Below are 12371 nucleotides of genomic sequence, written 5' to 3' on the forward strand. Positions count from 1 at the left end.
TACCGAAGCCTCCTGACCTTTCCCTACAAGTGCTCCAGGTTCCCAAATTAATGTTTACATTCTCCCCCATCAGAAACTCATTCCTTTGGAGTAGCTGATCTCAGGATATAGGAGGAAAGAAAACTATCCACACTCTTTCTTACTAAGAAGGTAATGATCGCTAACCCCTTTCCCTGCTGAAAAGTATTTACATTCTTCACTAAGGGTATTTGCTAGTTCCCAGGCCCAATTCACGGAAGTTTAGGAATTAAAGTGAAACGTCAGTGAATTAGGTAGGATAGAAGAAAAGTTTAGTGGTGAGGATGGTACCTCTGGTATCATATGAGTGTCTCCTGCTAACCTTCCTTCCCATCTTCTGTGAACTCTCAGGTTCCTACTCTTACTTGCCTTTTTCCTTGTACTTCTGGACTCAATTTCTGAAAGCACCAGGTTTTTATTTGACAGTGTTGGGAGCTTCAGCACTAACAGGAAAGGTTTAGAATGGCCAGTGTATAAATATGGATCGTTTGTAACTGGGTATTTTCCCTCATGATTTGATGTCTCCTAGTTTACTATTTCTAGAAATTCCACTGACGTCAAACCTAGTTTTAAAAGTGCAGCTAAATAGGTTATTTCCAGTGTTTGCTGCTACTGCTTATTTGCTCAGGTGTTCTCACCCATGCATTCATCAAAATTTTTGGAGTAGACGAATAAAATTGACTTATGCAGTTGACAGTAGAAAAATACCCAATGGAGTTTTGTAGTTCGTACAGCTGAAAACTATTCCTCTGAATAATCTTGAAGGGCTTGATGCTAGAGAAATTAGAAATGACTCAGCCACGACTCCTAATAATTGCGGCTGAATTGTGACTTAAACTCAGGTATCCTAGATTCTAGCATTGTGCCTTCTTGTGATAATACACCTTACTGAGTTAAAAACTTCAGTTTGATTCTTGTTCATGGTTCTGTGAAATGGGATGAAATGAATGTAATGGCTAATAGTTTAATTACTTGGATTCCACTTTTCTCACGTTTTTCTTTAGTAGTTGATACATAGCTTCAACCATCAAAATGGTTAAAATGGTATGATAATTTGAAAATATACTCTGTTTTAAGTAGATAGGCAGATAACCTATATTTAAACTATCTTGACATCCTGGAATGAAGAAACACTTTGTCAGTTAGTGGCCTGGCTTTTTAACTCATTTCCAGTTTGAAATTTCTGATTCCCACAAAATTTGGTGCAAGTAAGGTATTTTAAATTTAAACATCCAGGGACTTCCAGGGTGGTGCAGTGGTTAAGAATCCACCTGCCAATGCAGATGACGCAGGTTTGAGCCCCGGTCCGCGAAGATCCCACATGGCGGAAGCACCTAACTTGGTGTGCCACAACTGCTGAGCCTGAGCTCTAGAGCCCGAGAGCCACAACTACTGAGCCCATGTGCTGCAAGTACTGAAGACCGCATGCCTAGAGCCTGTGCTCCTCAAGAGAAGCCACCGCAATGAGAAGCCTGCGCACCGCAACGAAGAGTAGCCCCCACTCACTGCAACTAGAGCAAGCCCACACACAGCAATGAAGACCCAACACAGACAAAAAGAAATAAGTTTTAAAAAATTTGTAAATTTGAACATCTAGTACTTCGTTTAACAAGCTGCATTTTCTGGGAATTCCCTAGTGGCCAGTGGTTAGGACTCTGCTTCCACTGCAGGGGGCACTGGTTCAATCACTGGTCAGGGAACTAAGATCCCACATGCCAAGCAGCCAACAACAAAAAAAGGCAACCTTTTCAAATAGAACAGAAGAATTCATGAGTCATTAACAGTATTAATAGCGTCAGTAATTGTTGGCTTAGTAGATTGCACGTTTGCAAATAAATAGGTAGAAACAATTTTAATTCTTAAAAGAGTTGATCCAATTAGTTGGTTAATTGGTTTTATTTTTTCCATATTTTCATAGAGGGAAGGTAAAGTTTTAAGTCAGGTTGGCTTTACAACTCCTTGGCCAGTCTAGCCTTTGCGGACAGTTTTATGTTAGTGATTTTTTAAAATAACATGCAAAAGTTGAATAATGAACCTCTAAATATATATAGCCCAGCTTAAAAAATCAAAAGCATTTTGCAAATTTTGTTTCATCAGTTCCCCAACTTATTTTCCTGTTGCATTTAAGTACAAATGTCAGATACCATTTCATCCATATTTCTGTACTGTATATCTTTTACCATGAGTTTCTAATGCGAGTATCACACCTAACAAAATAATTCCTTATCTGGTAGGGTCTATAAAGTTTCCTGATTGTCTAAAGAGTTATTTTAAGTTAGTTTGAATCAGTACCGAGTCAGGGTCCACACATAGCTAATTTGTCTCAGATCTCTTAATCACTATGTGCCTTTTTCTCCTCTTTTTATTTCTTTGCTAATTGAAACTTGGTCATTTGTCTTTAGAGAGTTTCCCATATTCAATATTTCATTGGAGTGGTGTCCTTTCCTCTAGTCCCCACTTATCCTGTAAACTGAGAGTTAGTGAAGTTTTTTTTATAGTATTCCTTCTGATAAATACAGAAGGGATGTTAGAAATACACTGTGTTGCTACTCTTTATGAAATACTATATTTGGGCACCAATCATCAGTGGATGCTAAAACCATGAGGGGAAAACTGATGGAGAACTTTAAAATGAAGGGATCAGGCTGAACCTCAGGTTGGCAACCAGATAGATGTGTTGATATGCGTCTGAGGTGATGCAATAGGAAATACACAGCACCTGTGGGGTATCACTGCCTTTAAAACAAAAACATTGAATTTGGATCTAGTCAAGCCTGTAGATTGAAATTGAAATATAAAGAAGCATCCCGACCCTTTTTGTTCATTTCTTACCTGTCTGTTAATTCTTTGGGGTAGCAGTTCAATGAATTAAAAGAGCTCAGACTTCTTACTAGCATGGTTTCCACTTTAGTCCTAGGTCTTCTCTGTGTTTGGAGGAGTAAGTTACTTTAAAGTAACTGTACTTCCTTACTTGGAATTACTGAGGGATAATATCTGTTATCTAATAGCCAATGCAGGGGACACAGTTTCAATCCCTGGTCCGGGAATATCCCACATGCCACGGAGCAACTAAGCCCGTGCGCCACAACTACTAAGCCCACACACTGCAAATACTGAAGCCCATGCACCTAGAGCCCGTGCTCTGCAACAAGAGAAGCCACAACAGTGAGAAGACCGTGCACCACAACTAGAGAAAGCCCGCACTCAGCAACAAAGACCCAACACAGCCAAAAATTTATTTATTTTTTAATCTAGCAGATTACCTGGCTTTTAGTTGACCCACTAGTAAATAGCAGTTATGTACTTTGTTTTCTATAAATGCTTTAACCCCTAGTAAATAGCAGTTACTTTGCTTTCTATAAATGCTTTAACCCAGGTGACTTCATGTTTTTTAAATTTTCCCAGTAATGTTGGTTGTTCCTCTTTAGGGCACCAGGAATTACAAGACTATCAAGAATTCTACATTTTTTTTTTTTTTTTTTTTTTTTTTGCGGTACGTGGGACTCTCACTGTTGTGGCCTTTCCCGTTGCAGAGCACAGGCTCCGGACGCACAGGCTCAGTGGCCATGGCTCACGGGACTAGCTGCTCCACGGCATGTGGCATCTTCCCGGACTGGGGCACAAACCCGCGTCCCGTGCATCGACAGGCAGACTCTCAACTACTGCACCACCAGGGAAGCCCAAGAATTCTAGTCTATGATATGACTCCCTATCATAGCAGTTTTTATTGTGACATTTCACTGAAACTGGAAGGGGGAATAGAATTTTCAAAGAATTTTCAAAGAATTTTTCCTTTTTTAACCAATCAAGAATGGTCAACTATTCAGATATATTTTCTTCTATTCACTCCTTTCCTGGTTTTAGTTTGTTTTTAAACGTTGCAATTCTGGGGAGAAGTTATATATAATTAAAAGACTTTAGCATAGATTTAATTGTAAAGGGACAATTTGTGGTCCCTTTGGGATATTTAATCCTAAATCCTAAATATCCCAAAGGAGCAGACACCTCATAGGTCTAGTTCTTTAGATACTATCAACAGCAGTTACATGTAATGAGATTAAAGATTAATTGTAGATTTGGAGGAGTTCCCATGCACCCCCTCCTCCCAGTGACTTAAAATGTTTCCCATTACAAATATAAATGAAAATTAAGGTTTTTTTAACTTAAAAAAAAAGAAAACAGTGCTCCTTTTTTTTATCATGAGCTTTGAATTTTATTTTTATTGAAGTATTAGTTTCAGGTATACAGCAAAGTGATTCAGTAATATATATACATATATATGTGTGTATATATATATATATTCCTTTTCAGATTCTTTTCCATTATAGGTTACTACAAGATATTGAATATAGTTCGCAGTGCTATACAGTAGGTCTTTGTCATTTATTTTATATATAGTAGTGTGTATCTGTTAATCCCAAACTCCTAATTTATCCCTACCCCACTTCCCCTTTGGTAACCATTTATTTTCTATGTCTGTGAGTCTATTTCTGTTTTGTACATAAGTTCATTTGTATCATCTTTTTAGATTCCACATATAAGTGATATCAAGATATTTTTCTTTGACTTATTCACTGAGTATGATAACCTCTAGGTCCATCCATGTTGCTGCAAATGCCATTTTTCATTCCTTTTTCATGGCTGAGTAATATTCTAGTGTGTGTGTGTGTGTGTGTGTGTGTGTGTGTGTGTGTGTATCCACTCATCTGTCGATGGACACTTTGATTGCTTCCATGTCTTGGCTATTGTAAACAGTGATGCTATGAACATTGGGGTGCATGTATCCTTTCCAATTAGAATTCATTTTCATCTTTTCTGGGTATATGCCCAGGAGTGGGATTGCTGGATCATATGGTAGTTCTAGTTTAGTTTTTTGAGAAACCTCCATGCTGATTTCCATAGTGGTTGCACCAAATTATGTTCCCACCAACAGTGTAGAAGGGTTCCCTTTTCTCCACACCCTCTCCAGCATTTATTTTTTGTAAACTTTTTGATGATGGCAATTCTGACTGGTGGAGGTGATACCTCAGTAGTTTTGATTTGCGTTTCTCTAATAATTAGCAATGCTGAGCATCTTTTTGTGTGCCTGTTGGCCATCTGGATGTCTTCTTTGGAGAAATGTCTATGTAGGTCCATTTTTTGATTGGGTGGTTGGGTTTTTTGTTATTGAGTTGTACGAGCTGTTTGTATATTTTGAAAATTAAGCCCTTGTTGGTCACATCATTTGCAAATATTTTCTCCTAGTCCATAGGTTGTAGTTTTGTTTTGTTTATGGTTTCCTTTGCTGTGCAAATCTTATAAGTTTGATTAGGTCCCATTTGTTTATTTTTGCTTTTATTTCTTTTGCCTTGGGAGGCTGTCCTAAGAAAACATTGCTATGATTTATGTCAGAGAATGTTTTGCCTATGTTCTCTTGTAGGAGTTTTATGGTGTCATGTCTTATATTTAAGTCTTTAAGCTATTTTGAGTTTATTTTTTTGTATAGTGTGAGGGAGTGTTCTAACTTCATTGATTTACATGCAGCTGACTGTCTAGCTTTCCCAACACCACTTGCTGAAGAGACTGCCTTTTCTCCATTGTATATTCTTGCCTCCTTTGTCGAAGATTAATTGACCATAAGTGGGTGGGTTTATTTCTGGGCTCTGTATTCTGTTCCATTGATCCATGTCTTTTTTTGTGCCCATACCACACTGTTTGGATTACTGTAGCTTTTGTAGTATTGTCTGAATTCTGGGAGGGTTATGCCTCCAGCTTTGTTCTTTTTCCTCAGGATTGCTTTGGCAAATCTGGGTCTTTTGTGGTTCTGTATAAATTGTAGGATTATTTATTCTAATTCTGTGAAAAATGTCATGGGTAATTTGACAGGGCTCGCATTAAATCTGTAGATTGGTTTGGGTAGTATGGACATTTGAACAATATTAATTCTTCCACTTTGAGAACATGGGATATCTTTCCATTTCTTTGAGTCATCTTCAGTTTCTTTTATCAATGTTTCACAGTTCTCAGCAAATACGTTTTTCACCTCCTTGGTCAGGTTTATTCCTAGGATTTTGTTTTTTGTTTTTGATGTGATTATAAAATGAATTGGTTTTTTACTTACTCTTTCTGATATGTCATTATTACTGTAAAGAAGTGCAACAGGTTTCTGTATGTTAATCTTATATCCTGCTACCTTGCTGAATTCATTTATCAGTTCTAATAGCATTTGTGTGGAGTCTTTATGGTTTTCTATATAGAGTATCATTGTCATCTGCATATAATGACAGTTTTCCCTCTTCCCTTCCAATTTAGATACCTTTTTAAAAAGAACCCAGTGCTTTTAAACACTGCTGGATTTACTCTTTTTTTTTTTTTGTGGTATGTGGGCCTCTCACTGTTGTGGCCTCTCCCGTTGCGGAGCACAGGCTCCGGACACGCAGTCCCAGCGGCCATGGCTCACGGGCCCAGCCGCTCCGTGGCATATGGGATCCTCCCAGACCGGGGCACGAACCCGCATCCCCTGCATCGGCAGGCGGACTCTCAACCACTGCGCCACCAGGGAGGCCCTGGATTTACTCTTAACTAAAGGCAACATGGGTAGGTACAGTTTTGAGAATGATTGATAATAACCAGCCTAAATGATTAGAGCATGTCATTAATAGAGGAGTTTAATTTTTAAAGATCTTGCTATTATTTTTTTAATATTTTTCCCATTATTTTTAGGAACATTTAAGTTATGTTGTGTGTCCTCACAATAATTGCACACGTGAGAACAATATGACTTGTGTGACAATGCTTGCCTGCAGAGTCAGATTGAATTTAGACCCTGGGATTCCCTGTATAGGTAGACAAATTAGGTATTCTCTGTAGTCTCATCTATGAGTTGAAATACTAATACCTAACTTCCCAAGAGTGGTTGTGAGGATTAAATAAGGGAATTTATATAAAGTAGCTGTTATTTTCACCATTTCTTGATGTATACCCTATATTCTTGATTTATACAGTATTCTATAGTCTATAAATGATTTTCCTATCCTTTTGGTTTTAGTCCTGTAGGAACCATATGAAATGAGCACAAATAGATACTATTTCCATTTGTATGTTACCATGGTACATCTTTTTTCCATCCATTTATTTATTTATTTATCTATGAAGTGTTTTATGTAGGAAGTATATATTTGGGTCTTGCATTTTTATCTAATCTGACAATCTTTTTTTAAAAACATCTTTATTGGAGTAGAATTGCTTTACAATGGTGTGTTAGTTTCTGCTGTATAACAAAGTGAATCAGTTATACATATACATACATCCCCATATCTCTTCCCTCTTGCGTCTCCCTCCCTCCCATCCTCCCTATCCCAGCCCTCTAGGTGGTCACAAAGCACTGATCTGATCTCCCTGTGCTATGTGGCTGCTTCCCACTAGCTATCTATTTTACATTTTGTAGTGTATATATGTCCATGCCACTCTCTCACTCTGTCCCAGCTTACCCTTCCCCCTCCCCATATCCTCAAGTCCATTCTCTAGTAGGTCTGCATCTTTATTCCCATCTTGCCCATAGGTTCTTCATGACCATTTTTTATTTTTTTTTAGATTCCATATATATGTGTTAGCATATGGTATTTGTTTTCTCCTTCTGACTTACTTCACTCTGTATGACAGACTCTAGGTCCATCCACCTCACTACAAATTACTCAATTTCATTTCTTTTTATGGCTAAGTAATATTCCATTGTATATATGTGCCACAATCTTTGCCTGTTAGTTGTGTTTAGACCATTTATATTTAATGGGATTTTTGATATTTGGGGGTTTAGATTACCATCTTCCTATTTTTTTTATTTTTCCCATTTCTTCCCATTTTCCTTTTTCTGCTTTATTTTGAACTGAGTATTTTTCATAATTCTACTTTATTAGCTGGTTTATTAGCTAAACCGTGTGTGTGTGTGTGTGTGTGTGTGTGTGTGTGTGCTTAGCATGTGCTTTAGAGTTTGTAGTATACATCCTTATCACAGTATGCTTGTAATTGACATTATACTATGTCACATACAGTAAAAGAATCTTGTAACAGTACACTACCATTTTCCCCTCCTGGGCTTTATACCATTTTGCCATACATTTTACTTAGCCATATGTTAAAACCCTGCAATACATTGTTATTTTTGCCTTAAGCCATCTATTATCTTTTAAAGAGATAATACATGTTCTTTTTTTTCTTTTTTTTCAAGCTTTTTCCTTCTGTTTCATTTTAGATAGTTTCTACTGCTATATTTTCCTTTTTTAAAATATATATATTTATTTATTTGGCAGTGTTGGATCTCCATTGCTGTGCACGGGCTTTCTCCATTTGCCATGAGCGGGGGTTACTCTTCGTTGCAGTGTGCGGGCTTCTCATTGCGGTGGCTTCTCTTGTTGCAGAGCATGAGCTGTAGGTGCACGGGCTTCAGTAGTTGTGGCTCATGGGCTCTAGAGCGCAGGCTCAGGAGTTGTGATGCACGGGTTTAGTTGCTCCATGGCATGTGGGATCTTCCCGGACTAGGGCTTGAACCTGTGTCGCCCGCATTGGCAGGTGGATTCTTAGCCACTGAGTCACCAGGGAAGTCCCATCTACTGCAACTATGTTAATCTCCTGCCGTGTCTAACCTACCTTTAATCCCATAGAGTTTAATTTTCATCTCAACATTGTCATTTTAGCCTCTAGATTAGACTTTTAACAAAATCTTTTGTCTCTACTTAACATGTTCAGTCTCTCCTCTTAGTTCCTTGAACATATAGAATACAGGTATAACCTTTAATATCCTTATCTGCTAATGCTATCATCTCTTTCATTTCTGAGGTGGTTTTGATTGATTGCTTTTTCTCCTATCATGGGTCATATTTTCTTGCTGTTTTGTGTGCCTGGTAATTTTGGCTTTTTGTTTTACCTTGTTGGTTATTGGGTATTTTTATATTCACTTGAGCTTTATTATGGAACATGATTAAATTACTTGAATCATTTTGATCTTTTCAGGTTTGGGGTTTAAGCTTTATTAGGCAGGACCAGAGCAGCATTTAGTCTAGGGCTAGTTTATGCCCACTGTTGATGCAAAATCTTTTGAGTACTCTACCCAATGCCCTCTGAATTAGAAGGTTTTCCATGCTGGCTGGTGGGAAGAAGAGCTCTCCCTGGCCTGTGGGCTGTGGGGATTGCTTCCTCTCTAATTAGAGTCTCATCCTTTTGAGTGGTTCTGTCCTGGCCCCAGTAGTTTCCTCACAAATGTGATGAACTCAGGCGGAGAGTTCTCTTTCTGTGTGCAGCTCTGCTCTCCAGTCCTCTACCCTGCAAATTCTAACTGCCTCAGCTTCTTTGGACTTGCAGCTCCTTCACCTTAGGGTGGCTCTGCCTGGGTCCCCCTTCCTGCACTGTGGCCTGAAAACATCTCTCCATAGAGTAAGGTGGGACAATCCTTGGGCTCACTTCATTTTTCCACCATCTCCCAAGGGTCACTGTCCCTCGTTGCCTGATGTCCAGTATCTTGAAAACTGCCGTTTCATATAGTTTGTTTAGTTTTCTAGTTTCAGATTGAGTAAGTCTAGTCCCTGTTGGTATATCCATTTTGCAAACTAGAAAACTGGGGGTCTGAAATAGTAAGTAGCTGTGAGCTATTAGTGGAACCACAACTGGAATCTAGGCATTATACATCAATACCTGATGCTTTTTCCACAATATCATACTGCCTTTTCTAAGTAACAATTTCCTCATGGAATTGAAACTTATCCTTTTAAGACTTAAAGCTTAGTTTGAACCATTTTTGTTGGAAATTTAAAAAAAAATATTTAAGTAACCCTGCCTTCTTAAACAGAGCATTTTGAATATATCTGAACCTCTTCATTATCAACATTATTTATGATCTTATACAGTGGTTATCAACCCTATCTGACCCAAGTAATCCCTTTTGAATAAGATATTTTATAATGCCCTTTTATTCTGAAGAGTCTGAGCCCTTGAGAAACATCAGGCTGGGTTTCTGCACTTGCTATTTACAGTTAGGATGGGCAAAGGAGTGCCAGACGGTGCCTGGCATATTCCTCCCTGTCCCCACTGTATAAAAGCAGCCTCCTCTCCCTACTGTTGAGGGTCAGGTACTCCTGCCAAAATGGTGACTCTTAGACTTCAGGTCCCTGGACACAGAGTTCAAAGTGCCCTGGGGGGCAGCCATAGCTTGTAGTTGAATGGATCCCTGCTGTGTGCCCTTGCAAGTGTAACACTCTTGAGAAGTAGGACCTCCAATCCTGCAGGGCTCAGCTTTGTGAGGACAGCAAGCACAAAATCCCCCAGTGAGTCATGGGACGTGATGGTGAGTGGAGCTACTCTTGCTTCTACCCGTTGGTTCCTGGACCCATGCATTATTGGAAAAAAAGGGTCATGTAGAGGTCTCTCTTTTTTTTCTTTTTTTTTTTTTTTTGTGGTACACGGGTCTCTCACTGCTTTGGCCTCTCCCATTGCGGAGCACAGGCTCCGGACGTGCAGGCTCAGCAGCCATTGCTCAGGGGCCCAGCCACTCTGTGGCATGTGGGATCTTCCCAGAGCGGGGCACGAACCCATATCCCCTGCATCAGCAGGCAGACTCTCAACCACTGCACCACGAGGGAAGCCCGAGGTCCCTCATTTAATGAGTATTCCACATCCTGAAAGATGGCACTGCAGTCTTTTAGCATATTGTCTCTGAATACTCTGAGTTGGTGCTTCACCTGTGCCTTCAAAAGGCAGTTCCAGTGTTCTGTGAGGCTGGCTGCTTCTGGCTGGTGCAGGATGTAATACAACCAGTGGATTCCATGGTCATGGGCTCACTCCCCCTCTTCCTCTGCTGTAAAGTGGGTTCCCTGGTCAGATGCTCTGTTATATAGGACTCCACACCTGTGGAATGGGGAATCTGTATGGATAGTGGTGCTGCCTGAGGCTCTGCAAACAGGGAAGACAAGCCCATACCTAGTATAGCTATCCACCCCTGTGAGGGACAAAGTGCCGGCCCTTCTGGGATGAAGGGAGTCCAAAGTAGTTGATTTGCCACCAAGTAGCCTGTTGGTCTCCCTGAGGACTAGTGCCTATCGCTGACAGGTTAGCCATTTCAGAGGCAGCAGTAGCTAGATTGACCCTGGTAATCTATATACATGTTAGGGAATGCAGTGGATTCCTGCCCACCTCCCAGATCTGCTCTCCACCACTCTGACTCAGCTCTCTGCCCTTAGGAGGCTGACCTCTTTGCACTGCATCATCTGGGCTCCCTTGCCCTGTAGGTTTGGTCAGTGGGAGGCCCAGCAGTTCAGAGAGTAAGAGGAGAGAGAGATTATCCCCCAGCTCCTTACCTTCCAAGCCATGGTTTTGCAGAGGTGGTATCCCTTGACCAAAGGCCACAGCTCCTGTTGAGCTGACCTTTGTTGAGCTCCGAGCATTCACAGGGTTCCCACACAGTTCGTTCTTCTCCCCCCTGTAGCTAGAGATGATAGTGGCCTCCCACTGTTTATACTCCAGAGTGCTTCTTCAACATCCCCTGTTGACTTCCCTTTATCTGCCCCACCATGTAGACAGTCTCTACAATCAGACTGTCTTCAGTCTGAGGATGCCATCTGTTCCTTCCAGGACCCCAGCTTACAAAACAGAGTATTTTCTGCCTTGTCTTTTAAATTAAGCTGTAGACAGTAAACATATTTTCGCCTTTCCTTAATTCACTTGACAAATATTTGCCAGATCCTGTACTGCTCTTTGAGAAAACAGGGGTGAACAAGACAAATGGATAACTTTGTCTTGTTAATAAAAAGGTAACTTCAAACAGTGATAAATGATCTTCCTGAGTAATCCTTCTGAGGACTGCGAGTGAAGCCTCCTTAGATTGGACAGTCTGGGTAGGTCTTTTGGAGATAGTGAGGTTTAAGGACCTGAGGACCTTGACCTGAAGGAGGAGCTTGCTCAAAGATCTGAGAGCAGGATATTCCAGATAGTGAGGCTGTAGGCAAGGGCAGAGGCCAAAGAGACCAAGGAGCTTGGCTTGTTTAATACACAGAAGCTTCTGGAATATGGTGAACAATACTTTACAGGTGATGGGCAATTTCACTATGTGTTTGTAGCAAGAATGATGTGCCCACTTGTAACATGGTGTTGGCCTCTTTTCAAAGAAGACAATCCAGTTTGCTGAGCAAGTACTTTTCAGACAATTTATTGGGCATATGCTAGATCTTAGCAAGACCTATCTCTGTATAACCGCTTAACTGTGACCCCAAGTTACCTAAGGTCACAGCTACAAAGTTGCAGAGGTGAGATGCCAACCATTTGTTTTATTCCAATCTTGGAGGTAACTTTCCCCTCCAAATTCAGGAGTTAAGGAGGAATATGTCAGC

The sequence above is a fragment of the Mesoplodon mirus genome (genome assembly GCF_964341445.2).
Source record: "Mesoplodon mirus genome assembly, chromosome: 5".
In the NCBI taxonomy this organism is placed as follows: Eukaryota; Metazoa; Chordata; class Mammalia; order Artiodactyla; family Ziphiidae; genus Mesoplodon; species Mesoplodon mirus.